This window comes from Myotis daubentonii, chromosome 20 (genome assembly GCF_963259705.1).
Source record: "Myotis daubentonii chromosome 20, mMyoDau2.1, whole genome shotgun sequence".
Classification (NCBI taxonomy): Eukaryota; Metazoa; Chordata; class Mammalia; order Chiroptera; family Vespertilionidae; genus Myotis; species Myotis daubentonii.
In genome coordinates this window covers 218,636-245,052 of record NC_081859.1, presented here as the reverse complement: position 1 = coordinate 245,052, position 26,417 = coordinate 218,636, and the positions used below count along the sequence as shown (strand labels likewise).

General features: G+C 51.3%; 1 long non-coding RNA gene and 1 pseudogene across 1 annotated transcript in view; one reads left to right on the top strand and one right to left on the bottom strand.

Moving 5' to 3' along the window:
- Positions 1-7,806: 7,806 nt before the first annotated feature.
- LOC132222717 (small nucleolar RNA SNORA48) lies at positions 7,807-7,953 on the bottom strand (annotated as a pseudogene).
- Positions 7,954-14,132: 6,179 nt separating this feature from the next.
- LOC132222521 (uncharacterized) overlaps positions 14,133-26,417 on the top strand; it is a 166,722-nt gene continuing 154,437 nt past the window's right edge. The window contains exon 1 of the long non-coding RNA XR_009450248.1: positions 14,133-14,666. This is a non-coding gene — a long non-coding RNA (uncharacterized LOC132222521). The remainder of the gene's footprint in view (positions 14,667-26,417) is intronic.

Below are 26,417 nucleotides of genomic sequence, written 5' to 3'. Positions count from 1 at the left end.
GAGTGGAGGCCTTTCAGCCACGGACGTGCTGGCTCTGAAAGTGGCCCCGGAATGAGCAGAAGAGGGCCTGTTGGGAGCCGGGGTCTGCAGGAGGCACCAGGGAGCAGTACAGGTGACTCCTGACTCCCCAGGAGCAGGCCATGCCTCCTGACGTCTCCCACAGGCTTGTCCAGGCCAGGCCCAATGACGTCACTCGGCCTAAATCCCTCTTGACCCTCCGCGCTCTTAGGATGAGATCCGAACTTCTGACCAAGGCTCCGCATGGCTTGGTCCTGTGTGTGGGTACATTGTTTGGCCAAAGATCCAGGGCAGGCTCATTCCTTGCCGGCTCTAAAGTAATAGGCAGTGAGTGAGAAGTTCAGAACAGCATGAGCCAGAATGGGTCAGAGGGCTTCTCAACCAAGTGCCTTTCCTGGGACAAGAACATTAGGTCCTAATCGGATGTTCGCCACACGAGTCTCCCCGCCTCTCTTGTGAGTCTCCCTCTCGTCTCCCATCTGCTTCCTGCAAACCAGGAACAAGTCCTCGTCTGGATTGTGCGTGGATTCACCCTCTGCGAATCCTGAAGGGTCAGCGCTTCCCCCTTGGAGGCCTCTGACTCCTTCTGTGCCCAGATGGCTGGCACACTGCCATCGATGATCACTGCTCTTCACCCATTTGGGTCCCGGGGTTGACTTCCCCTAATCTCTAACTGGGCCCTGCAGAGCTGCAGGCAGGCAGAGCTTTTCATAATAGGGTGCAGGGAGTTAGGAAACACCTCCTATTTTCACTCTGACCTACCTCATAGGCTCGTATCCACTCAGGCCCGGAGATGACTTCTCTACGACTAAGAGGCTTATCTTAGCCTTAACCAAACCCTGTCCATTGTTCCACTTTTTAAAATAATATTTTTTATTGATTTCAGAGAAAAAGGAAGAGGGAGAGAAAGAAACATCCACGATGAGAGAGAATCATGGATCGGCTGCCTCCTGCAAGCCCCCCACTGGGGATCGAGCCCACAACCCAGACTCGAACCTGGGTCCTTTCAGTTTGCAGGCTGACGTTCTATCCACTGAGGCAAACTGGCCAGGGCTTATTTTATTTTATTTTATTTTATTTTATTTTATTTTATTTTATTTTATTTTATTTACATCTAGGTTAACACACCTTTGTAATAATCTGTAATTTAAAAAAAAGAAGAAAAATCAGAAAAAGCACCCTCCAGAGAGCACATAATGTTGTTAACTACCTTGTAATCCAACCCTTGTCTTGCAAATGCAAAAAGCACTGCAGAAGTGTCCTTCTCTGAGATCTTCCTGGTAATTGTGTTCATTTTGACTCAAATAACAATCCCAGGTCTGGCATCTTTTTCAAGACTCTCTGAGTTCCCTTAAGTCCAACCTTCTCTCTCCTGCCCTCCACACGGCTCTGATCATTCCTCATTCCCACCCCATCCCAGGCACCCAGGTCCCACCCGTTCCCCAACAGGCCAGCACCCTTAGGAACGGAACTGTTTCCAAAAACAAGAAAAACTCAACAGGAAAACGGCCACAGCCTGGAGCTTGCCCTCCATCAAGGCCAAAGTGTTGGGAGCCATTAGAGATATTGGCTTAGACAAAGCCATCTTAAGAATTATAAGTTTCTGGTTCCTCCAGAAACTCCTAATTACCAGAAACTACCTGTGTCCTGCGATTTGGCCAGCAGCTAAGATAACCATCCTATTCCCTGAAGCAACTACCGCCACATAGGAGCCTGCTACAACCCAGTGGGTGGTGTGCAGGAGGCAGCTGATCATTGTTTCTCTCTCATGGATGTTTCGAATGCTCTATCCCTCTCCCTTCCTCTCTGTAAAAAACCAATAAAATATTTTTAAAAAATCAGGTGTGTGTCATGCTTCCTACATCGCTTGCAGTTGAATGGAAGCCTCAGCAGCATCCACACTTAAATTAAGTGACTTGACATCGCCGTTTGCCCCTCAGATGACTATTTTTTCCACCGAGATCACTGTCTCTTAATAGAATATGGCTCCTGCTACTGGATCAAAGGATTAGAAAGAGATTGTCTCTAGGCATGTGGGGCCTGGTGCGCTGGAGATCTCCCCACCGGCTGGGGAGTGGAGATGTGGACGCCGTCCAAGGCCAGACACCTCTGAGTCACTGCAGGGATTCTCTGGACACAGCCTGGATGTCGTGCTCAGCTGCTGGCTGGCGTGGGCTCTGGCTGCCCCTGCAGATGTGGAGCAGGGCAGATAGGAGGGAGCGAGCCCCATATTCAGCTCAAGTCTTCCATGGGGAGGAGGCCTGTGGTTAGGGGAGCAGGGTGAGGGGTGACACCTAAGGCAGATGGAAGCGCAGGTTCCCTTGCTGTGCTTTTCCTGGGAGGGGCCTTCAGTGGCAGGTGGTGGTGGCAGCCCGTGGTTATTAGGTTGCCTCGTCCGTGTCAACCTATGAAGGCGGAGGTCACGGGGTCAGGGTTCAATTTCCCATCAGGGCACATGGCCGGCTTGCGGGCTCGATCCCCAGTGTGGGGCGTGCAGGAGGCGGCTGATCCGTGATCATCTGTCATCCCTGATGTGTCTATTTCTCTCTCCCTGTTCCTTCCTCTCTGAAATCATTAAAAACATATTTTGAAAAACGCGTGGGGTGGAGATTCCCGTGCCCACGGAAGCCCACATGAGGTCATAGGGACGGTTGCTACCGCTTGAGGGTCTCAATTATATGCCAGGAAGGAGCTCAGGGAGCACAGCCGACCGGCCTGTAGGTTCGGCCCCTCAGTGCCGTGGCTGCTCTGCCTCTGAGGAAGGCCGAGGGCTGGTCCTAATGAAGGTGGAGTTGTGGGCACTGCGTCCTTATGCCTCCCCTTACAGGGGGCCCCTCAGCGTCCCTTCTTGGACTGTGGTCTCTAAGGAATGAAGAGGTTGTGGGGGTGCAAGGACTGGGATGGTGTCCGTGGCTAAGCCTGGGCCTGGTTGCTTGGCCACATCAGTTGTTATTGGCCTGGGCGACAGCTGGGAATGGCAAGAACCCACTGGAGGAGGACCGCCCCAAGGTCTCACCTGCCGTCTGTGGGTGGCCACGGAGAGGAATGCTGGGAATGGCATATGTCCTCTCCTCCCCACTCCATGCTGAACCACAGGAGACACGACCCCAAAGAAATGTCACAATGGACTTTGGAAGGAATACTTCTCCCTGGAGACACGTTTGGAAAACACTTGTTTCCTGAATGGATGAAGTATTGGAAGAATCTGGCTATTTCCTCTTTTCACTAAGCTCTGAAGAAGGGGAACTGGGTCTGACGCTCAGCGAGGGATAGTGGGATGAGCATGGGAGACCAGGTGGCCTCTGGGGAAGGTTCTGAGAGAAAGTAGTTGCCTGGACAGCATAAGTAGGGGGGTGAGGTGGGGGTGTGCCCAGGCATCCGTTAGCTGCTCCCCACTCCTGATAAAATACCCTCCCCCAACCTGTCAGAGGCAGCTCCGTCCACAATGCTTGGCCATCGCTTTCCACTCTGTATCTGAGGGTGCTGCTCCCTCAGCCAGACTCTCCCAGAACACAATCTTACAATGTAGGGAGAGTGGCACTCTGAAGCTTTAGCCTTGCCTGGTGGGGTGGTGGGTCAAGGAAGAGGAAGGAAGAAGGAGCAAATGTTGGGGTTAGTGTACTGGGCCTGGACCCCTGCATATCCCTGGGGAACTCTGTGGACCCTCTCTGTGGAAGGAGGTAAGGATGGTGGCTCTAGATGAAGAACTTCTTCCGGAGGCTCATAGCTGTCCAATGGACATTAGACCATCTCAGTGGACTCCAGCAACCTCTGGGAAAATTGCAGGTTTACAGCTTGACCCAGCCTTTGTCAGGGCCACTTGAGAAGGACAGATGGAGGGGAGAGACAACCAACAAGCTCCCTGACTTTATCTCAAAAGAGGGTCCTACAGAGGGAACCCAGCTTCTGAGTTCAGAGTAAAATAGAAGAAAGTTTTAGTCCTTGATACCCTAAATTAGTTCATTATTAGCCTGGACAACACCTGGGGATGGCAAGGACATCCTGGAGTGTTAAAAGAAAACACGTAGGTCCATCTTTCCCATTAACCTATAAATGCAAAGATGTGCAACACAATGTCCAGCAATTTATAAAAATAACAATCTATCAAGACCTAGTTGGATTGAAATTAGGAATGCGAGGTGAATTTAACAGGAAAATTGAATTGTATAATTTACATTATCAACAGACAAGAGGCCAAAAATCTATCCTACCTAATAAAAGAGAAACATGGTAATTGGCGTACGACTGCTACCCTTCCCATTGGCTAATCAGGGCAATATGCAAATTAACTGCCAGCCAAGATGGCGGCCGGCAGCCAGGCAGCTTGAAACTAACATGAGGCTTGCTTGCTTCAGTGACAGAGGACTCCAACGTTCCCCGCCTGCCGCTGCAGGCCTCTGAGCTGCAACTCTAAGCAAGTATGTAACAATATAGAAGCTAAACAAAACCCCAGAAACCTGCTTTAGTCCGCCCGGCTTCAGCCAGCAGGATCGCAACATTGTAAGCAAAGGCCAGAAACCTACTTTCAGCAGCGGAGGCCTAAGAGCTGGAGCCAAGCCTCAAAGCTAAAGCTGGCCCAGAAAAAAGAAAAGAAAAGAAAAAAAAGGAGTGGTTGGGAGCTTTAGTCAACCCCACCCTGAAAACATCCCTCAGCCCCTCACCCAGACTGGCCAGGCACCCCAGTGGGGACCCCCACCCTGAAGGGTGTGTGACCAGCTACAAACAGCCATCATTCCCTCACCCAGGCTGGCCAGGCACCCCAGTGGGGACCCCCCACCCTGATTCAGGACACCCTTCAGGGCAAACCAGCCGGCCCCCTCCCATGCACCAGGCCTCTGTCCTATATAGTAAAAAGGTAATATGCCTCCCAGCACCGGGATCAGCGGAGCCACGAGGCCTCCCGGCACCGGGATCAGCATGACTGGGGGCAGAGCCCAAACCCTCTGATCGCCCTGCGGCTCTGTGTGTGACAGGGTGCGGTGCCCCAACCCCCTGATTGGCCCTGCTCTGTGTGTGACAGGGTGCGGCGCCCCAACCCCCCCCCCCCACGGGCCCTGCTCTGTGTGTGATGGGGTAGAGCCATAACCTCCCCATCGGCCCTGCCCCGAGTGTGAGAGTGGCGGTGCCCCAACCCCCTGATCGGCCCTGCTCTGTGGGTGATAGAGGGCGGCGCCCCAACCCCCTGATGGACCCTGCTCTGTGCATGACAGGGGGCAGCGCCCCAACCCCCTGATTGGCCCTGCTCTGTGAGTGACAGGGTACAGAGCCCCAACCCCCCTGATGGGCCCTGCTCTGTGAGTGACAGGGGGCAGTGCCCCAACCCCCTGATTGGCCCTGCTCTGTGCGTGACAGGGGGTGGCGCCGCAACCTCCCCATCGACCCTGCCTTGAGTGTGACAGGGGATGGTGCCCCAACCCCCCAATCGGCCCTACCCTGAGCGTGACTGAGGGTGGCATCACAACCTCCCGATCGCCCTGCTCTGTGCATGACAGGGGGCGGCGCCCCAACTCCCCAATCGGCCCTGCTCTGAGCCCGACCAGGGGCTGCACCTAGGGATTGGGCCTGCCCTCTGCCACCCGGGAGCAGGCCTAAGCCAGCAGGTCGTTATCTCCCAGACTTTTAGAGGGCACAGGCTGGACTGAGGGACCCCTCTTCCCCCCGAGTGCACAAATTTTTGTGCACCAGGCCTCTAGTTATATAAATAAAAACCATTTGACAAATTCACAGCCCTTCTTTTTTAAAAAACATATTTTTATTGATTTCAGAGAGGAAGGGAGAGGGAGAGATAGAAACATCCATGATGAGAGAGAATCCTGGATCGGCTGCCTACTGCATGCCCCCTACTGGGGATTGAGCCCACAACCCAGGCATGTCCCCTTGTTGATATTGTTTGTGAACGTTGACGCTGAGATGAGCCTGACGTGCAGGATACAGAGAAGCAGAGGGCTACCGCTCACTCAGGCGAGTAGCCAAGCCCCCAAAGCCCTCATGGCTTTTATTCAGGGAGTACAGCAAATCACAATGGAGTACAGCAAGTAACAATGATTAGCAGGCATGCTTATGAGATCATCTGAGCTAAGTTAAACATTACACTATTAGTTTCCTATGTGATACAAAGACTCTTTCCACCTGCAGCAGTGCACCCCGCCTTGTACTTTCCATGCCCTCATGGACTATTTATCACCTCAAGGAAAGTTCTGCCTCTGAACAATAAGTCTTGCTTGCAAGACTTTGTTCTGACGTGGCCCACTTGCAGGCTCCCGTCCTTTCTTGGCAGAACATTCTCTTCTAGTTAACTTCTCATTCCACTTGTCCAGCTACATGCCCTTGGCTGGAATCAAACCCTGTACCCTTCAGTGTACAGGTGAATTTGCTTTGCAAAAGATGAATTTTCACCCTAGCTGGTTTGACTCAGTGGCTAGAGCGTCGGACTGCATACTGAAGTGTTCCAGGTTCGATACCGGCCAAGGGCACATGCCTGGGTTGCAGGCTTGATCCTCAGTTGTGGGCGTGCAGGAGGCAGGTGATCTATGATTCTCTCTCATCATGGATGTTTCTATCTCTCTCTCCCTCTCTGAAATCCATAAAAATATATTTTAAAAAAATACCTTAAAGACAAGATGATTTTGCTTTTCAAAAGGTGAATTTTGTCTGGTTGAATTTCAGCAGCATGAAAATGAGTCACCCCTTCCAGGATCTTAGTAAATTCCAGTATTGCTTCATATTTTTTCAAGTTACTTCTGTGACATTAGGTTATTATTACTAAGTACTTTTTTCCTCTAGTACATTAGTTGTAAACACATTTTTTTTTCTGAACATAAGATTCTAGTTAATAGTTTGGTGCTGAAACACAGTGGTTTCAAAACGTGTTCTTGTAACTCAAAGGGTTCTGCTTGGTCCCTGTGTCGGTCTCTTTCAGAATGAAAGATAAAATAAACTGTAGAAATGTGCTAAGACCAAGCATCCTGCTGTCAGTCAATTCCTGCTCAAAAATAATCCTCTGCTGCCCTCCTGTGGCCATTCAAGGAATAACACATTTTGCCTCTGACCATGGTGCTGATATTCCAGCTAAGGCCCTGTGAACACAACCAAAAATTCTACCCCCCCCCCAAAGAAAAGAAAAGAAAAACCCACAAAATCATCGAGGCTGTCCATGGCGGCAATCATTCCGCCCCTGGATGGACCTAAGTCATGGAATGGGGTTAGTCTGCACCTCTTCCCACCCCTACTTTGCAAAGGGAGGCCCTGGAGACTGCTGCATTGAGGTTCCCGTTAAGGTGACCCACCACCCTGCCTAATATGTTCCTTGATTCCTCTTTTAGCTAGAGAGTAGTGAGTGTGTGTTTGCCAAGCCGGTGCTCTAACCAGTGAGCAACACCAGCTACATATTCTATTCACTTTTAAAAATCTAAATTGGAGTGTGGGTCAAGGGTCAGAGGTCAAGGCTGGGGGGCTGAGGCTGGGGCTTGGGTTGGGGTTAGGGTTTTCGGGTGAGGATGAGTTTTAGGGGGCAAGGTCAGGGTCATGGCCAGGGTCAGAGGTGGAAAAGGTGAATTTTCTTTGGAAACGGAGAATTTGCCTGAATGTATTTCAGCAGCATCAAAATGAGTCGCCCTTTCCAAGATCCTAATCAATTCCAGTATTGGTTCATATGTTTTCAAGTTACTGAAGTTACATTAGGTTATTAAGACTGACTGCTTTTTTCTCCTAGTAAATTAGTTGTAAACACATTTTTTTTCTGAACAAAAGATTCTAGTTAATATTTTGATTTTGAAACACTGGGTCTTTTTATGTGCCTCAGGTATGAAATAGCTCTGGCCACCCACACAGGCATCAAGCTAGGATGAACTAAGGACTGTACATCTGCTTTGACCCTGACTGATATAAGAGCAACACCACCAATGAGGTGTCTCCTTGCCCATTGTCAGTGGGTGAAACACAGTGGTTTTGAACCGTGTTCTAGTAACTCAAGGGGTTCTGCTTGAAAGATAAAATAATCCTGTAGAAAAGTGCTAAGACCAAGCACCTCTGATTTTGTGATTTATCAGAATGTATTCATAGAGCAGACTTATGCTCTGGTTTTATAGTATAAACGCTTATATTTTTCCTTCAAGTAAGTTACTGATTGTACTGTGCACGTCTATGGGATCTAGATTATTATTATGCTAGCAGCTAGCCCTTAAAAGACGCTGTCAGCCAATTCCTGTGCAAAAATAATCCTCTCGTGCCCTCCTGTGGCCATTCAAGGAATAACAACTTGTGCCTCTGTCCATGGTGCTGCAATTCTAGGCAAAGCCCTGTGAACACGACCAAAAATTCTACTCAGAAAAAACACACACCCACCAAATCATCGAAGCGGCCCAGGGAGGCAATCATTCTGTAGTTACTGTCCTGTGTTTTTCACCTCTCCCTGCCCCAGCTCTGCCAAGGGAGGCCCCTGTAGACTGCTGCCCTGAGGTTCCCCTGATGTGACCCACCCACCCTGCCTCATATGTTCATTGGTGCCGTTTTTAACTAGAGTGGTGAGTGTATGTTTGGCAAGCAACTGCTCTAACCAGTGAACAACACCAGCTACGGATTCTATTCACTTTTAAAAATATAAATTTGAGCTTGGTCAAGGGTTAGAGTTCAAAGCTAGGGCTGGGGCTAGGGCTGGGTTTGGTATTAGGGTTTTAGGGTGAGGGTTCATGGTCAGGGTTGGGGTTGGGGTCAGGGTCAGAAGTTGAAAAGGTGAATTTGCTGTGGAAATGGAGGATTGGCTTTGCAAAAGTTGAATTAGCTTTGCAAAAGGGGAATTTCCTCTTGAAAAAGTGTATTTGCTTTGGAAAAGGTGACTTTTAACTGCAAAAGGTGAATTTGTGTTGGAAATGGTGAATTGGCTGGCAAAAGATGAATTTGGGTTGCAAAATGTGCATTTGTTTGATAGTATTTCAGAAGCATCCAAATGAATCGTCCTTTTCAGGATTCTAGTAAATTCCAACATTGCTTCCTATTTTTTCAAGTGACTTTAGTGACATTAAGGTCATTATTCCTGAGTATTTTCTTCACCTAGTGAATTAGTTGTAAACACATTTTTTTCGGAATAAAAATTCTAGTTAATAGCTTGGTGCCTTAGCACAGTGGGTTTGAAACCTGTTCTTGTAACTTGATACCTATGCCTGTCTCTTTCAGAATGAAAGATGAAATAGTCCTGTAGAAATGTACTAAGAACAAGGATTCCTTATTTTGCGATTTATGAGAATGTAATCCTAGAGCAGACTTATACTCTTGTTTTATAGGATAAACGTTTTTATTTCTCCTTCAAGTAAGTTAATGCTTATACTGTCCACGTCTATACATCTATGTACTTATTACAGAAACCTCAAAGGATGCTGTTAGCCAATTCCTGTGCAAAAACGATCCTCTGCTGCCCTCTTGTGGCCGCTCAAGGAATAACACATTGTGCTTCTGTCCGTGGTGCTGAAATCCCAGCTAATGCCCTGTAAACACAGGAAATTATACCCAGTGGGGGAAAAAAAAAAAAAACGACCCCCCCCACACAAAATCATCTAGCCTGTACAGGGCTGCAATCATTCCGTCCCTGGAAGGACTGAAGTCAGCCAATGCCCCGGATGTTACCATTCCTGAGGCAGGTAGTCCTTACAGCGAGACTAAGCAGCCTTGCGAGAGTACCCCCTTAGAGAGGCATTCGGTACCCTGGAGTCCGCCATTACTGAGTCCTTCCGTACAGCGGTGCCTCCGGGACCGAGGCGGCCCGTACGGGGCAGCTGGCGTTTACTGAGGCGGCCGGCAGGCTGCAGCGGCGTGTACTGAGGCAGCGAGGTGGCTGTAGGCCGCCGTCCGTGTGGCCTGGAGTGCGCTTTGAGCGCGATATTCTGTACGGTGGCGGCCGCCATTAGCGAGGCAGGAAGTCCGTACAGCGAGGGTGTAGAGTTCCGCGAGACCAGGCGCCCTCGCGAGAGTGCGGCGCCACGTACGCCGGAGTCCGCCATTACTGAGTCCTTCCGTACAGCGGTGCCTCCGGCCCGAGGCGGCCCAGACGGGGCAGCTGGCGTTTACTGAGGCGGCCGGCAGGCTGCAGCGGCGTGTACTGAGGCAGCGAGCTGGCTGTAGGCCGCCGTCCGTGTGGCCTGGAGTGCGCTTTGAGCGCGATAATCTGTACGGTGGCGGCCGCCATTAATGAGGCCGAAGGTCCGTACAGCGAGGGTGTAGAGTTCCGCGAGACCAGGCGCCCTCGCGAGAGTGCGGCGCTACGTACGCCGGAGTCCGCCATTACTGAGTCCTTCCGTACAGCGGTGCCTCCGGCCCGAGGCGGCCCGTACGGGGCAGCTGGCGTTTACTGAGGCGGCCGGTAGGCTGCAGCGGCGTGTACTGAGGCAGCGAGCTGGCTGTAGGCCGCCGTCAGTGTGGCCTGGAGTGCGCTTTGAGCGCGATAATCTGTACGGTGGCGGCCGCCATTAGCGAGGCAGGAAGTCCGTACAGCGAGGGTGTAGAGTTCCGCGAGACCAGGCGCCCTCGCGAGAGTGCGGCGCTACGTACGCCGGAGTCCGCCATTACTGAGTCCTTCCGTACAGCGGTGCCTCCGGCCCGAGGCGGCCCAGACGGGGCAGCTGGCGTTTACTGAGGCGGCCGGCAGGCTGCAGCGGCGTGTACTGAGGCAGCGAGCTGGCTGTAGGCCACCGTCCGTGTGGCGTGGAGTGCGCTTTGAGCGCGATATTCTGTACGGTGGCGGCCGCCATTAGCGAGGCAGGAAGTCCGTACAGCGAGGGTGTAGAGTTCCGCGAGACCAGGCGCCCTCGCGAGAGTGCGGCGCTACGTACGCCGGAGTCCGCCATTACTGAGTCCTTCCGTACAGCGGTGCCTCCGGCCCGAGGCGGCCCAGACGGGGCAGCTGGCGTTTACTGAGGCGGCCGGCAGGCTGCAGCGGCGTGTACTGAGGCAGCGAGCTGGCTGTAGGCCGCCGTCCGTGTGGCCTGGAGTGAGCTTTGAGCGCGATATTCTGTACGGTGGCGGCCGCCATTATTGAGGCAGGAAGTCCGTACAGCGAGGGTGTAGAGTTCCGCGAGACCAGGCGCCCTCGCGAGAGTGCGGCGCTACGTACGCCGGAGTCCGCCATTACTGAGTCGTTCCGTACAGCGGTGCCTCCGGCCCGAGGCGGCCTGTACGGGGCAGCTGGCGTTTACTGAGGCGGCCGGCAGGCTGCAGCGGCGTGTACTGAGGCAGCGAGCTGGCTGTAGGCCGCCGTCCGTGTGTCCTGGAGTGCGCTTTGAGCGCGATATTCTGTACGGTGGCGGCCGCCATTAGCGAGGCAGGAAGTCCGTACAGCGAGGGTGTAGAGTTCCGCGAGACCAGGCGACCTCGCGAGAGTGCGGCGCTACGTACGCCGGAGTCCGCCATTACTGAGTCCTTCCGTACAGCGGTGCCTCCGGCCCGAGGCGGCCCGTACGGGGCAGCTGGCGTTTACTGAGGCGGCCGGCAGGCTGCAGCGGCGTGTACTGAGGCAGCGAGCTGGCTGTAGGCCGCTGTCCGTGTGGCCTGGAGTGCGCTTTGAGCGCGATAATCTGTACGGTGGCGGCCGCTATTATTGAGGCCGAAAGTCCGTACAGCGAGGGTGTAGAGTTCCGCGAGACCAGGCGACCTCGCGAGAGTGCGGCGCTACGTACGCCGGAGTCCGCCATTACTGAGTCCTTCCGTACAGCGGTGCCTCCGGCCCGAGGCGGCCCAGACGGGGCAGCTGGCGTTTACTGAGGCGGCCGGCAGGCTGCAGCGGCGTGTACTGAGGCAGCGAGGTGGCTGTAGGCCGCCGTCCGTGTGGCCTGGAGTGCGCTTTGAGCGCGATATTCTGTACGGTGGCGGCCGCCATTATTGAGGCATATAGTCCGTACAGCGAGGGTGTAGAGTTCCGCGAGACCAGGCGACCTCGCGAGAGTGCGGCGCTACGTACGCCGGAGTCCGCCATTACTGAGTCGTTCGGTACAGCGGTGCCTCCGCCCCGAGGCGGCCCGTACGGGGCAGCTGGCGTTTACTGAGGCGGCCGGCAGGCTGCAGCGGCGTGTACTGAGGCAGCGAGGTGGCTGTAGGCCGCCGTCCGTGTGGCCTGGAGTGCGCTTTGAGCGCGATATTCTGTACGGTGGCGGCCGCCATTAATGAGGTAGAAAGTCCGTACAGCAAGGGTGTAGAGTTCCGCGAGACCAGGCGACCTCGCGAGAGTACGCCCAACCTAGGCGCTGCGTACGTAGGCGCTGCTTACGCTGGAGTCCGCTATTACTTAGGCAGGAAGTTTGTACAGCGGCGTCATATAGTCTCAGGAGTGCAGGCGACCTCGGGGGAGTTGGCCGTTGTGGAAGCATTCATTACCCTGGTCGCTTCTACTGCCTGTCCTCCGTGAACGATGCAGCGAGGATGGGACAGGTCCCCTTTACTGAGGTCACTGGTTACTAGCTACCAGGTTACTGGTTACTAGTTACCGGTGTACCGGTAACCAGTGCACTAGGTTAAGGATGACCACTTACTAGTTTCTAGGTCAGTAATTAGCAGGTACTGGTTGCCAGGTCAGTAGGTTCCAAAGGTTCCCTTTGGCAGTTAGTAGGTTAGGAGGTACTGATTTTCTAGTTATGAGCTACTAGGTTGCTTGATAGTATTTACTAGGCTAATGGTTACTGGTTCGTATGTTCCTGGTTACCCGTTTCCAGGTGACTGTTTCCCAGTTGTTTAGGTTAAGTATTCCATGTCTGCACGTGTATACTTATGAGAGAAACCTTTGAAGAAGCTGTCAGGCAATTCTTTTGGAAAAAGTATCCTCTGCTGCCCTCTTGTGGCCTTGTAAAGAATTACACCTTCATCTTCTGTCCGTGGTGCTGAAGTGTTAGCTAATGTTTGAATTTGATGAAGACTTGTACCCCCAAAACCACAACCAGCCCTGACCGGTTGACTGAGTGGATAGAGCGGCGGGCTGCGTCCTGAAGGGTCCCCGGCTCGATTCCAGTGAAGGGCATGTACGTTGGTTGCGGGCCCATCCCCAGTAGGGGGTGTGCAGGAGGCAGCTGATGGATGTTTGTCTGTGATGGATGTTTCTCTGTCTATCCCTCTCCCTTCCTTTGCGTACAAAAATAAATAAAAATATTTTTAAGAAAATATAAACCAACAAAGAAAGACCACTGAAAACCTTAGAAAATCATCGATGCTGTCCAGGGTGCCATTATTTTTTCCCGGGATGGACTGAAGTCAGTGGTGTGGATTTTGCACCCCTTCCGGTCCCATCCCTGGAAAGGGAGGCCTTGTCTGCTGCAGTGCCAAGGGGAAGCTGTGCGTTCACTAATTCAGTCCGTAACCTAGAGGCTGCCATGATTGAAGCAGTCAGTCCTGGGGAGGCCGCCATTCACAAGGCAGCCAGTTTTGGACAGGTCACCTTTCCTGAGGCATCCAGTCAGCCGGAGGCCATTGTGATTGCGGCAGCCAGTCCCTTGGATGACCCCATTATGGAGGCAGCCGCTCTGTGCAGCGATGTGCAGGGGTATTGGGAGAAGGTGTTATTCCTGCTCGACTCAGCAGCCCCTGGAGTGGCCTCGTTTACTGAGTCAGCCAGTCCCCTTGCGGCTGCAGTGATGTATGCAATGAGTAGCCTCGAGGTGGGCATTCCAGAGGCATTGCTTCCCCTGTAAGCTGCTCTTATCGATGCCATCAGTAGCAGGGAGGCTGTGATTGTTGATGGCACCTGCAGATGCAGGGTTCTCATGAGAATGTGTTTTTACCTACCATGAGAAAAAAAATTTAATGTAAAGTTTTTTGTAGAAACATAGTGAGTCTTTTAAAACTATTTTTTATTGATTTCAGAGATGAAGGCAGAGGGAGGGAGGGAGGGAGGGAGGGAGGGAGGGAGATGGAAACATTAATTATGAGAGAGATGGAAACATCAATTATGAGAGAGAATTATGGATCTGCTGCCTCCTGTACTCCCCCCCCCCCCAACTGGGGATCGAGCTTACAAGCAGGCCATGTGCCCTGATTGGGAATCAAACCAGGGATCTTTCATTTCTTAGGCCGTCGCTCTACGCAATGAGCGACAGTGGTCATGGCTACAGTGTGTTCTTTCGAAATGTTTCTTTGTTGTATTTCAGAAAGGAAGAGAGAAGCATGAATGATGAGTGATCATCGTCGATTGTCTGCCTTCGTTGTGCAAGAAGAAAGAGTGACATGTGTGTAGCGGTCAAGCGGAAAGAAGTTAACTAGAAGAGGACACTGTGCCGGGAGAAGGCGTAAACCTGCACACAGGCCGCGTCAGAACAAAGTCTTGCACACGAGACTTATCGTTCTGAGGCAGAACTTTCCTTGACGTGATGAATAGTCCATGAGGGCATAGAAAGTTCAGGGGAGGGTGCACGGCTGCAGGTGGAAAGAGTGTTTGTATAACATAGGAAATGAATAGTGTCCTGTATAACTTAGCTTTGATAATTTCATAAAGCATGTTTGTTAATGATCGTCAGTTGCTGTACTCCATTGTTATTTGCTGTGCTCACCCCCAATCCAAGCCAGAAGGGATCAGAGGGTCTTTGCTACATGCCTGAGTGAGCGGTAGCCCTCTGCTCTACTTCATCCTACACGCCAAGCTTGCCTGAGTGTGTCCGTTCACAAAGAACATGAACACATGTGTTGTCATCTGCTAAGCGGAAGGAATAGGCCCTGGCCAGTGTCGCTCGGCGGTTAGACGTTCGGATGGCCAGGGAAGGGCCGCTGGTGGTATTCCTGGTCCAGAGCACATACCTGGGAGCAGGTCTCATTGTCTCCCCTGGTGTGGGCTCCTGTGGGAGCCCAGGACCCATGTGTAGCTTGTCAAGCAGAATGACGTTAAGTCGAAGAGGATGTTCTGCCACGAAAGGACGGGAGGTTTCAAGCAGGCCACGTCAGAACAAAGTCTTGCAAGCAAGACTTATTGTTCGGAGGCAGAACTTTTGTTGAGGTGCTAAATAGTCCATGAGGGCATGGAAATTTCAAGGCAGGGTGCATGGCTGCAGGTGGAAAGAGTGTTTGTACAATATAGGAAATGAGTAGTGTCCTGTCTAACTTATCTCAGATGATGTCATAAGCATGCCTGCTAATCATTGTCACTTGCTGTAGTCCATTGTGGTTTGCTGTACTCCCTGAATAAAAGCCATGAGGGCTTTGGGGGCCTTTGCAACTTGCCTGAGTAGCAATAGCCCTCTGCTTCTCTAAACTTTATCGTGCACGCCGAGCTCATCTCAGAGTCACCGTTCACAGAGAACATCCACATCCATGTGTGTGTTGCACACTCATGTTTGCTTGTTTGTTTTGTCTCTCTCCTCCCGCTCCCTCCCTTCCACGCTCTCTAAAAAAATGAATGGTGAAAGCATGTCCCGTGTCAAGAATTAAGCAGAAGATACACACAAAGAAAGTACAAAGCAGGAAAAGATTTGGAGGGTGTGAAGAAGCACCCTATCTGCCAAGAAAGGCACCGTGATGCGCAGAGCATTCAGCTCCGCTGATGTTTTTCCACGCGATGTGTGTATAAGGTAAAAATAAAATGTTCGAGTGTTCCTGAGCTGCCAAGTTCCTGACACAAGAGGATGAGGCCACTTTAGCAGTGTCCTTGCAGGGTCTCCCAAGCCACCATGTCAGTGGCGAGGCTGTGGGGTGGGGGTGGGGGTGAGTCCGGGAGGAACAGGGGAAAGTGAGGTGCGAAGGAGGTGTGAAATGGACAGAGGAGGGTTGTGCAGGTGTTCCCGTCTGCTGCATTGTGTTGCTGCTCCCAGAGTCCCTCCCACTGAGAAGATGCGAGCAGACTGAGCTGGTGATGGAGGGACACACAGACCTAGGGTGAGACTGAGTGAGGGCCCGACACACCATGGAGGCCGCAGTGGCCAGGAGAGGTGATATCCGGGAACGTGTGTCCACTGTGCTGGTTCCTCGTATCCTCCCGGAGGTACCTTGTCGTGTTTTTTGACTCCAGAACTGTGTATTTCATTTCCACACACAGCCCCTATTTGGTGGTGACTCTGTCCAAGACACAATACCTGTGTGGACATGCATGTACACAACAGTTGTTTGGAAAGTGATGTCCAACTTGTTTTCTTTAGTTATTATCTGCCAAATCAATGAGAGGCAAGCAGTTATGTGTTTGATGTATTCTACATTTGTATTTTAGATAGGTTTTATTTTAGAAAATGACATTTGTCATACAAAGTTGCCTTTGTAAGTGTCATTAAATGAGCATGTTAAAAACTTTGTAAGTTGTAGCTGGTCAAGCGGATTGAAGTGAAGTAGAAGAGGACGTTCTGCCCAGAAAAGGCGGGAGCCTGCAAGCGGGCCACGTCAGGACAAAGTCTTGCAAGCCAGACATATTGTTCAGTGGCAGAATTTTTGTTGAGGTGCTAAATAGTCCATGAGGGCATGGAAAGTTCAAGGGAGGGTGCATGGCTGCAGGTGGAAAGAGTGTTTGTACAATATAGGAAATGAGTATTGTAATGTATAACTTATCTCAGATGATCTCATAAGCATGCCTGCTAATCATTGTCACTTGCTGTAGTCCATTGTTCTTTGTTGTAGTCCCTAAATAAAAACCATGAGAGCTTTGGGGGCTTTTGCTACTTGCCAGACTAGCAATAGCCCTCTGGTTGTCTGAAGTCAATCCTGCACACCGAAGTCATGTCAGTGTCACCGTTCCTAAAGAATATCAGTATTAAGTGTGGATGTTTTCCTTGGCCAATGTTTAGAAAGTTGGTCATTATGAGTGTGTATTGCTGCCCAGTGAACTGTTGTGGGTCATGTGTTGTGGGCCAAGCCGAATGTTTGCTAGGGAAATGACTGTCCCCATTGTGGAGACAGCGTGCATGGTTTTCGCTTGATTGTATGTGACGACGCACTAGGCAGAAGGTAGAAGTAGCGTTGTGCCGGGGTCCAGGCCCAGCGGTGCAGAGGTCCGCCAAGGCGTGGACGGCATGGGCGAAGATTGAAGGCCACGGAGACAGCGTTGAGGTGATGGATGAGCATGATCAGTTTCTGTGTTTCTTGCCCTGTTCAAGTGTGTTTCTAGGATTTGATTGTATAAGCATGCATCCATCGTTGTATCATGGCATGTTTTGTGTCCTCCTTTGAGGTGTGAAAGTTTCTTGTTTTATGTTTACTGTTTCTTATGTGACCTTTGTTAAAAATGTCCTTTCAATGTAGCTGTGTTGATTTTAATCTTATTTATTGTGTCTTTTTGTCCATTCTGTTGTAAAGGTTCTTGTCTGTGTTCCATGATCAGGGCTAGTTTGTTATTTGTATTGTATGGTTCCTTTGGTATCGCTCCACTGTGAAGCTATAAGGCCAAAGCGGCAGGAGGTTTTCGTATTGTATGTCGTAAGTCAAGGTTGTGTAGTTTAAGCATGGTTGTTGTTAGTCAGGGGTCCCCAAAGTTTTTAAACAGGGGGCCAGGTCACTGTCCCTCAGAGCGTTGGAGGGGCAGACTCTAGTTTAACAAAAAGGTATGAAGAAATTCCTCTGCACACTGCACATATCTTATTTTGAAGTAAAAAAACCAAAACGGTAACAAAGAAATATTTAAAACGAAGAACAAGTAAAGTGAAATCCACAAACCTACTAGTATTTCAATGGGAATATGAGTCTTAATATTGTATCTTTTCTGACTTGTCTGAGCAAACAAGCCTATTTATCTTTCTGTTGAGTTTGATCGTGTCGATGCAAATTGTATTCTTTGAACACAGACACTGTATTCTGCCTATGAAACACACATCTCTTTCCTTGTACTGCATGAAAAAGTCATGCTAAGTCCACTGTTGTTGGAATATCCTACACTTGGAGTCAATTTTTCTCTTTCTTGACATCATTGTTTCCTAGGGATTCCAAATTGCTCTAGTAAAATACCACTATCTATACACAGCGCTACAAAAACAATCTACCATCAATAACTTTTCCCACACAGAGACATCCAGATGGCACCGCCCATCAATGCAGTGTGATCAGTGTCCATCAATGCAGCCTTCCAAGTCCACATCATTTCAGCCTCAGCAGTGGCCATATTGTTGGAAGTCCACTTTTACTTCAGGCGCACACGATTCCAGAGCCGGTTCCTTGCCCACCTTTCCAGTTCACACTACCCTGTGTGAACCGCACTGTGATCTGTGAACTCGCATGGAATCAGATTCCGCTTCAGGAAAAAAGACGGCACGTATGCCTCTTTTCTTCCAAATGTAATGCAAGTTCAGCCCTACTTCTCCCTTGGCTGTCTGCAGAGCCGGAATAAGTTCCCATAGTGCCCTAGGCAGATGACCATTTTAGGGCCCCCATGCGATCACACTGAGCACGGGGGCATCTGCATTAACACTGACCGCTGACAAGTTGAATTAATCCTGAGCACTTACAATTGTCATGACCACTGAGCACTGACTATTTTCATGACCTGTGAGTGCTGACCATTTGCGTTATCACTGTGATGCAACCCCCCTAGAAACCACTTCCAACCTACTAACCAAATTCCAAAAAAAGGCTCTCCAAACATCAGAAAAAAGGCCCTAGTAACTGCAAAAAAATATACATATATATATATATACCTCCTAACTTCCAAAAAAAATAAATCGTAACTTGTTCTTACCTTGGTCCTCAGGTAGCAGCAGGCTCTGCACAGGCAAGCTCGAGACTCATCCGATCACATCCGAGACTGAGAGCAGGATTTGAGAGACAGAGAGAAGGAGGGGAGTCTGAGAGTGCTGCGCACATTGCACACATGCGCAGTGCGGGCCCGGGACGAGTTGTCTCCTAAGCAACAGGCAGCGGCGGCAAAAACACCCTGTGGGCTGGATCCATGTTTTCAGCGGGCCGCATGTGGCCCGGGGGCCATTGTTTGAGGACCCCTGGTTCAATGTCTAAGCTCAGATGATCTGATAGGCATGCCTGTTAATCATTGTCACTTGCTGGACTCCCCAATCAAAGCCATAAGAAGTTTGGAGGTTTTGGTATTTGCCAGAGCGAGCAGTAGCCCTCTGCTTGTGTAAAACTCAATCGTGGTTGCTGATTTAATCTGTGCGTCACCATTTACCTGCAGCTCACCTGCATGGTGTGTGAAAGAAACTGTGGAAACACAACACATCTTTCACGATGAGAACATGGGGGCATCCTAGGTCTTGTTGTTTTCACTCTGTTTGGGACATGGATGCTACCAGAAATGGGTCCAAGAACCACATTGTGTGTTTCCATCTCTAAAACAGTCATCTGTAATGGGCATACGGCCCTTAGAATTGAAATCTGGACAAGAGCATTAGAGTATCAGCAAAGTTTTTCATCAGGAACCTTGACAAGAGCCCTTGTGTCTCTGTCCGTCTGTCCGTCCGTCCGTCTGTCTGTCTGTGCTGCTGCTGAGATAAATGCAGGTGCAAACACCTGGACCTGCTTCCAGGCCAGGGGGTGCTGAGTGCACATGGAGGACCAAGGCCTGCATAGCTCATGCTCTCTGATACATTTTCCTCTGGCACAGGATGTCATGGCACTCACTGGGCACTGACACAACAGCACCTTTGGAGGCTGTGCAACAAAGGGGGGGATCCACTGACCTGCTCTTCCACACAAACATGTCCTCTTTTGCACCATGTCCCCTGGAAAACCTGATCACCCTCTCGACTGTCTTGGGGACTTGAGCATTCCCCAGAATTCTCTTCCAGCTGATGCGAGCACTCGCAAGTCTTTAGCCCAGCTGCTTGTGGGAGGGATTTTTGCAGCTGGCAAAGGACATGGCATCGATTGTGATGTGGAACAGTCATATGCACAGAGTCCTTGAAAAAACGATGGCCTTGCCATGTGAAGAATGGGAACCTCTTTCCCTACAGTGATTGAGGACTTTGAGGGTTGGAGTGACGTGAACGCCTCCGAAGCAAGCATGGAGCCACAGGTTCACACTCGCCTTTTCCCACATGTCCCGAATCCTGGCACAGCCCCTGGGGAGCAGGTGAAACCTGCCCCTTGGAATCGTCTTTTCTGTGGTTCTGAGCTGACTCGGGAGGAGGCAGGCCTGACTCGCACAGCTGATGACGCCCAGGCAGGGTCCCCGTGTGCACGCTGGGAGCTGGGCTCTGTGGCCCAGGTCCCGAAGGGCACCCCAGCCCCGAGCCTCGCCTTGGAAGACCACACATTGGCAAGTGGTTCAGCACCTCTGCTGACTATCTCTTAGGGGGTGAACAAAAGGTTTTTCATAATCAAGTCCTCACTTACACGACAAATGCTGCTGCCCCCCCCCCCCGGTCCCAAACGTCCACATACAGGATGTGCTTGCAATCGTCACGCCCTCATGTGTTCCATACATGTTTTGCAGCTCACAATCATTAGCCTTCATGTTCAGGCCCAGCTTTTTCTGCCATCCATCTCTTTCCATTTCCAATGGGAGGAATGTCCGTTCCTTTGCAAGGAATGGGCACACTGTCCAGGATGGGCTGGTCAGGTGTTTGTGTGGATGTGTGTTGACAGGTTTGCATGGGACATAGTGTTAACATTCAGGAAGCAGAATTCTCCCCATGAGTAAGGAAGAAAAGGGGTGGGTGGTTGCAGTCAACTGGGATCCCTTTTGTGGGGAGGCTAGGAGGAAAATGGACACGTGTCAGTTTTCCTTTGAATTTGTTCTGGATCTGAGACCCAGAGGGAGAGGGGCAGGGAGAGGGAGAGGGAGAGAAAGAGAAACCTGGATGTGCCAGTCCAAAAATGAATCCTCTGCTAGGCGTGCCCTTCCCAGGAATCCAGGGGACTTGTTGCTTCATGCGTCCACACGGAATCATTGAGCCTCCCTCGCTGACCTGTGTGCTGCTATGTGCATGACCTCTTGGCTACAAACACAAGGCGTCCCTGGGTGGGGACATGACATGCTACGTTGATGACAAGGTTTCCATTGCCAGTGTTTCAGGTTGCTTTGAGCATGAAGCCTGGCCTGTTTCCATCAGCACAGCAAGCGGCAGGGGCTGCATCAGTCCAAGTGTGCGGCAAGCCGTGCCATCGTTGGTGCTTCACAGCGTCATTGCAGGAACCAACATGTGCACAGCATATCTTCCCAGGGACCTGGTGTGTCGGGCATCCAGTTTTCGGTAGGTTTGCTCCCCGTAGTGCTCTGTGTTGTGACCAGGGCCACCTTCCTGGGAAAGGTGGTTTCCCCAGCTGGTTATGTTTCCCTACAGTTTGGGATGAATGGGACTGTGAATGGGACTGAGTCCGGAAGGGAAGAAAGTCACGAGCAGCGCCTCATGGGATAGCAATGCACTAGGACACTTGTGCGGAAGTCACACGAAGAGTGTTACCAATCCATTGAGCCCTTGCTAGGCCCACATCTTCAGGGAGGGCTCTACCCACCAGAGAAATGAGCATACCCTGAAAAAACCGACACTGCAGGGCACTCCCAAGGAAGACCACCAGAAAGGCTAAAAGGAAAAGGATCAGTGAAAGAAATGCCGCTGCAAAGAATGCAGGTAGTATGTGGCTGCCAGCAAGGTCCATGGCCCTGCTGGCTGAATGGTTCTAGTGCTGTGTGTGTGGGAGGCTGAGAGTGAGGTTCTGTGTGGTTTCAGGATGTGAGGAGATGCCCCCCACCCCCAGGTGTGATGTGTGAGGTGGCAGAGTGTCCTTTAGCAGTGGTGGTGTCCCAGGTGTAGCCGCTGCGGCTTGGTTCCGGTTTTTTTGATGTGACTTTTGTTTGTGAGGCGGTAGGCAGAGCCACCCCGTCCGTGTGTCCTGTGTGTTGTTGTGCCCTGAGCCGTTTTTTGTGTCTCATTGTCCATGTTTAGTGAAGGCTGTGGTAGCAATGATGTGTTTGAGGTGTCCCCCTATGTCCTCTTGATTGGTGTTGCGGCTGTGAGGCCAGGTCCTATCGTGGTGTTTGTGGTGTGGTGTTTTGCTGCATCGTGCTGATGGTGTGAAGTGAGTGCAGATGAAAGGGTGGAAAGATGTGTGGGTGTTGTAAGCTTGTGAATGTGTCCATAGTGCAGGTGGAGCTTGTGTCTGTGAAAGTTGTCTGTAGCGTTGGCAAGGTGGTTGTGACTGTGGAGGAGCGGACGTTTTTGAGTTTGCACGTTGTTGTGCAAGTGTTGCTGAAGTTCGGACTGAAGCTGTCTTCTCCCATGTGTTTGTAAGCTATGTGCCCGGCGGGACGTGGCTTTAGGAGGGGAATGTGATCGTGAAGGAAGGTGTGTGGTTGAGGTGCGAAGGCTGTCCATAGGAGCCTGCGTATCCTCCCCGAAGCATCCATGCTGTGTAGAGAGTAGTGTTTTTTCATGTGAAGCTTGGTGTTTGTGGTTTGTGCCCATGCTTGCTGGGTTCCAGAATCCTGAAAATGAGAGTCCTCGCATTTGAGAGAGGCCATGAAACGTTGTCCGGATGAAGTTATCAGTGTTGGTGTGAGTGCAAATCTTGGGTGGAGATGTCCAAGTGGCAGCATCGAAGGCCCTTGAAGAAGTTTGCCAGGGACCTGTAAAAACGGTTATTGGGGAGAGAAAGAGGGTAAGATAGTGTCCATATAGGGCAAGTGTTTTTTTGCGATGTAAGGCAGAATGTGAGAGACCTTTTCCTGTGTGCCTGCGCGTCATGAATGTAAGTGCATTTGTGTCAGTGTTGCTTGGTTCTTGTGTTTTTTTTTTTCATCACAGAACAGCCTAGAAGTTGTATTGAATGATGGCAAAGCGTGTATGGATTGTGTCTGATGAGGAAGATGTGTCGTTGGATGATTTGTGTGGGCATGCGTTGTGAAGAAGTGGCTATGTGACCCGGAGCAAGAGTAGGTGATGGAAAGGTGGCAAGCAGTGTGAATGTTTCGCAATGGTAGAGGTGGGTGTGGCGGGCGTTGGTGATCCTTTGTTGTGGGCAGACCTTATCGGAGCCAGCAGGTGGTGCAGGCGGAAGAGTCACATTGTGGAGTGTCGCAGTTGCCTGTGAGTGTCCCGAAGTGCGTGGTCCCTTGCAGTGTGTGCGGAGGCAGAGCCTAGGCACGGTGGTTTTCTGTTGCCGCGATGAATGTGGTGAGGTAGGAAGCAGGCACGTTTGTGTGCCGGCATGGTGATTGTTTTGAGTATGTGGCTACGTGTGTCAGGTTCCCTGGTGTGATTGTGAGTGATGTAGGGGTTTGGTCCCCTGCGAGTGCAGGAGGCAAGTGATGATGGAGGTGTCTTCCTGCGTTGGATGTGTGTGTGTGTGTGTTTTCTGTTGTTTCTGCCTCCCTTGGCCGTTTTTTTAAAGATGGAAGAAGAATCTATGCTTGTTTGAGGATGAGCCCCTAAAGAGGGGGTCATTGTATTTTCTAGACTAGAGAGAAGGGCCGGAGAGGTGTTTTTGAAAAGACAAAAGGCCGTGCATGTTGTCGCCTGGTCCCGTTGCATTCCAGGAAGGGAGCGAAAGGTCCGAATGTCCGTGTGTGGTTCGTTGTGGCATTGCGGCCGAGAAGGCGCCGATGTGGAAAGGAGCCCTTGTTTGCGGAGGCCTTTGGAAGCGTTTATGTTTTCTTTGGAGTGCCAAGACTGGTGGTTGGAGGGGCCAAGACGAAAAGACGCTGCGTGTGAGAGAGCGCCTTGGTGCGGCTTAGCGCTCGCCTGCTGCCCTCTTGTGGCCATTGTAGGGCAACAGCGTGTGGTTCTGTCCTTGGTGCTGAACTGCGAGGTCCCAGCCCATGTGTTGGGACAAAAGGGGCCCAAGAAATGTCATAAAGTGTTGTCGGCTGTCCAGGGGTCCATGATTCCGTGGTTGAATGGAGTGAAGTGACGGTTGTGGATTTGTGAGTTGTTTTTGGCCAGGCAGGCAGGCAGGCAGGCAGGCAGTCCTGCCGAGGGAGTCCGTGGAGAGCGCTGCCCTGGGCTGTTGAGCAGATGTGTTGAGGATGTGAGTTTCTCCCGTGTGGGCAGGCACTGTGGATCCAAGGAGTCGTTGGCCATCATGCCTCGCTTGTGGAGCCTCCCGTCCGTCGTTGGAGTGCTTGTTGTAGTGGGAGAAGCTATTGTTCCCGCCATGTTCCTGGAGAGGTGAGCATTGTTGATTCCGTGTGTGACCTGGGGGGCGGCTGTGATTGAGGCAGCCCTCTGCGGCCGTGTGGAAGCTGCTGATTTTGTCCTTTTTCCAGAAAGCAGAGAGTGTTGGTTGTAGGAGGTGTATGTGTGAAGCTGATGCAGCAAGCAGCATGGGCTCGTGTTGTTGTTCCGTGCGAAAGATGTGAATTTTCAACGTTTCCAGGCACCGTCATCGGAAAGAAAGATGCCTCGGTGTGGCTGTTTTGATCCCGTGGCCTGCCTAGGCGTTCCTGTTGAAGCGTGCATCTGCTTAAGTAGGATGGCTGTGTTGTTTTGCCCATGCTAAGTGTGAATGTGATGATCACGCATGCGTGTGTCCTGGTGTGTGAATGCTGTGAATCGTTTGAAGTTCGTTTCCAGGGCCAGTTGAGTGTGTTTGGAATGGAGTGTGGTGCAAGAGAAGGCGTGTGTGCGGAAAGGTCCATGTTTGTGTGTCCTTTTTTTTGTTGCAGTCCTTGTGCGAGTAGGATGCTCCAGAAAGAAGCCATTTTTTTTCAAAGCACAGGCATTGGGAAGGACTATGTTCCTTGGAATGGAAGTGTGGGGGGAGGAGAGCATGGCGTTTTTGTCCATTTTGTGTCAGCAAGCTGTGTGGGAGCCCATGTGGTTTTGGTGAGAGGATTGGGGTTGGAAAGGCCTGTTTCTGCTTGTCCAGCAGGTGGAGCCCAGAGCTCGTTGAGGAGGAATGTGTGTGTGTGTGTGTGTGTGTGTGTGTGTGTGTGTGTGTTGGAGAGATCTGGTTATGATCATCTGTGCAGGATGTGGGGGTCGTGAGTGGTCCGTGAGGGTAGAGGTGGCCCTTTGTAGCGTGTGTCTGAAAGGGGTGGACGAGGTGGCTCCGTCGTTTTTTCCGTGGAATCCGTGTTTGTTATCGTCTGGAATGTCAGAATGAATTGTCGGGCAGAAATATTTGTAGGCAGTGTGTAGGTGTTTTGCAGAAGATGTGCATCCTGCCAGGTAGGGAGAGTGGCCAGGGTCCCAGTGGGTTTGTTTTTTGTGTGTCTGTCCTGTGAAGGGTGCAGATGGTGGTGGCTGGTCTTCTGTCTGCTGGGTCCCTATTGCCCTCGGAGTTGTTTTTCGTAGTGCAGCGATGGTGAAGGTTTTCCACGCGTGTTAGAGGTGATGTGCAAACTTGTATTTTTGTTTGAGTTTTCTTTGTTTCCTGGTATTTAAAAAGCAAAGAAAATGCTCAGAAATAGAAGTGTTTGTTTTTCTTACTCTGGACGCAAATATTGAAGACTATGTGTATGTGACACGGCCCCAGAGTTCAGTGATGGGTTTTGGAAATGCCGACTCGACAGGGTCGCTTGAAAGGGCTCGCCATGACTGCGGCCATGAAGTCCTGGGCTGCAAGGTTGACCTTGCCCTGGGCCTGGTGAGGTCGTCCCCTCTGCTTCCCTGTGGGCTTGGTTGTTTTGCATGTGAATGCAGGGTGCCGTTTTCTTTTTTTTTGTCCATCCTGACCTTTGTGGGCTATTTGCATTTCTTTTGTGTCATGCAAATGCGAGTGTTGGCGTTCCCTTGTGTTGTGGAGATGCGAGCGCCCCTGGGTTGGTTGTGTTGTGGGCACGTCCCTTCCCCCAGTGTGTGTCCCTGTCCCTGTCTTTTTTGCATGGAGTGCAATGGTGTGAAATGGCCAAGCGTGGCAGGTCAGCTGTTGTTGAGGAAAAAGGTGTGTTGCGATGTGTCCTGTGCCGTGAGGGCCGCGGTCCCCCTGCCCCTTGTGCTCTGGCTTTTTTTTTCTCCCCCCTATTCCAGAGTGTTTGAAGTGATGGCAGCAGTCCCCCAATTTGCGAGGAGCCGGTTTTGTGGAGGGTCGGTTTGTCTGTGGGGCATGGCATTGTGTGATGTGAGGTGAGGTGGGCAAGGGGTGGTGTGTGAGCGTTTGAGAAAAGGGTGGGGTTCCCAGATGGGATGTTTGTGGTCGGTGTGTGTGTTTGTTGGATCTGTTGAATGTGGCTTTTGCAGGTTTGTGTGCGTCCTTGAGGGAAGTGGAGGGCAGCGGCATCAGCAAGGGAAGAGGCGGAAGTCCCCTGCGGGGACGTCCCGCCCAGGCAAGCGTTGAATTTTAAAGGAGTTTGTGGTGGTTGTTCCTGTCCTGGGGCCATGCGTTCCCTGAGGAAGATGGATTTGCATGTGGATGGAGGCTTTTGTGGTTTAGTGTTTGATTTTCGTTCGTTGTGAACTGTCTTGTTCCTTTGAAGTGGCGTTTGTTGGTCCCCCTGCGGGCACAGTTGCGTCTGTCCCGCGGTTCGGAGCAGAAGTGGCTGTATTGTGATGGTTTGAATGGTACGCCTGAGTGTCCTGCAGGCACATCCATCTCTTCCCCCCCCCCCCCAAGCCTAGATGTTTTGTCCGGTTTGG